At 36.8% G+C, this 2,168-nt stretch overlaps 1 protein-coding gene and 1 long non-coding RNA gene across 2 annotated transcripts in view; one reads left to right on the top strand and one right to left on the bottom strand.

The window, feature by feature from the left end:
• abcb7 (ATP-binding cassette, sub-family B (MDR/TAP), member 7) overlaps positions 1–2,168 on the bottom strand; it is a 27,584-nt gene that overhangs the window by 18,711 nt on the left and 6,705 nt on the right. The window lies entirely within an intron of this gene.
• LOC116696453 (uncharacterized) overlaps positions 1–2,168 on the top strand; it is an 18,971-nt gene that overhangs the window by 14,359 nt on the left and 2,444 nt on the right. The window lies entirely within an intron of this gene.

Genomic DNA, 2,168 nt, shown 5'->3' with positions numbered 1-2,168 from the left:
GTGTGTGTGTGTGTGTGTGTGTGTGTGTGTGTGTGTGTGTGTGTGTACCCCATGTGTTTAGAAAGATGGATTTCCACTATTGTTAGGCAATAAATACAATATTACCATTCAGGTGCAATTACGGATATGCATGCACATAATGTATAGTATTGTATGCTGGGTGAGTGTGAATTCTTCTTGACTGGTTGTGCTGGTGAGGTAGCTGCTTCCTGCTAATGGAATTGAAATGGTTATTAGAGCTAATTAAACGCACAGGGACAGCTGTGTGACTCAGGCAAGGCACTCCGCTGCACATTAAGACAGCAAGAGAACACAGTAGAATACTTTCATTTGAAACCCATTTCATTTGAACCTCTAACACAGGGTAGGGCTTTTTTCTTTTACTCCTGTCAAATTATGTTTGATACAATTTTGATTAAATAAAAGTAAAAGCACTTCCTTTAAAAAAAAAAAAAAACCTGTTGACCCCGCTAATGTAAAATGGCACGTAATAATGCACCATTTATACTGAAAAAGCTACATCCCCGGGGGTTTTTGCTTTATACACTTGGGTATTATACTCAGACAATAGAAGTCCTCTGAGCCCCTCAAGGTAAAAACAATACACTTTATTTGCTACCGAGACACCCGAAAATGACACAAAAATAGGCTGGGATTATTATCAAGGGGCCACATCCTCAATTTTACCACTATTACATGATAAGGTTGGATGTGCTCTTTTAAGCCATTAACAGCCAACTGGAGATTAAATCAACACCATGTCAATCTGTACCTGGCGATATGTCATCTCATAACAGAGATAATAAAGATATAGTATCAAGTAGGGGAGAAGGGGCTTTAGGCTATCAAAAATTAGCAAAGGTTTATAGTCAGTCAGTCAGACACACACACAAACAAACACGCAAGGCTTCTTTTGAGGCCAACGAAAACAGAAGCTTCTATATAATCAGGTATTTGGAATGAAAATGTCACTGATACTCTGGAGTGCAGAGGTGTGATGCACTGTAACCATGTAATTATTCAGTTGATTTAAAAATTGTCTCCACTCTGCTGGTGGCTTCAGTTCAAACTGACAAACTGCAGAAAACGAGGCTAACTCCGCAAAGCAGGAAAATTGGAGGAGATTGGATTGCATGTGTGTTCTCTCCTCCTGAGCGCAAACACACTTAGGCATGCTGAGCGGCAGCAGTAGATGCTTATTCAGGAGCTGTGAATTTGTGATTGTTTTCCTGGTTGTAAATTAGAGACCATCAACAAAGGAGAAGTAAATACATTATGCACTGATTGATGCTTATCATTTATTATTTTAAAGTTATTGCAAAAGCACAGTTTTTAGTTTTACACAGGTTCTTTACACAGTGTCACAACCAATGATAAATGTGCTTCTGTAAGTGTGTAAGTGGTGGTCAAAGCAGAGGTTTTGATTACAAATATTTTTAACAAATCAGACCAATGCAATGCATTGTATTGCTGTGTTCTGGCATCATCCTTTACTAAAATGGTGGTACACTACTGTACTATAAAAGAGTCTTATATTTAGACAACATCATCGATGCAATTTTCAAAATGATCAACCTTCTCAAGAACAACAAGCTCACGTAAGCAGTTTGTAAAGCCATGATGAAAGAGTCAACAGACCCTACAGCAGTTCAGAAATCTACATGTGGGAAATGTTAAGCCCTGCTGGTTTTTCTTGAGCTAGAAACACTAGCTATGGATAAGTTGTAAAAATAGAAGTAAACTTAAAAATACTGGAACGCCAGACGCCCGATTCATGTCCTCGTGTGACCAGTCAATACCTCAAATGTATACCATCTACTACGCATGTCAAAAAATTATTTAGTATTCAAAATTGTGTTATACTGTATGTAGTCTTTAAATGTATCTGCAGAATAGTGAAGCACTGTTTTTTTGTTTTGTTTTTACAAATGTCAGTTTGCTTTACCTCAGAGCATCTTACCGAAGCGTGAGTCGACCAATTTAAATGATGTTTAATTAGTTTTAACTTGTTTATTCACTCAGGATTCATTTCTAGAATTGGTTGATGTATTGTGCTTTCTGAGCACCTTCGTCATATCAGAGCAAAATAAACAAAGAAAAGGTCAATTTTTATTCTAGTTCTAAAATCTTTCTTTCTTACTTTTTATATATATATATATATATATATA

The sequence above is a fragment of the Etheostoma spectabile genome, chromosome 10 (assembly GCF_008692095.1).
Source record: "Etheostoma spectabile isolate EspeVRDwgs_2016 chromosome 10, UIUC_Espe_1.0, whole genome shotgun sequence".
NCBI classification, from domain to species: Eukaryota; Metazoa; Chordata; class Actinopteri; order Perciformes; family Percidae; genus Etheostoma; species Etheostoma spectabile.
This window is presented reverse-complemented; position numbering and strand designations above follow the sequence as displayed.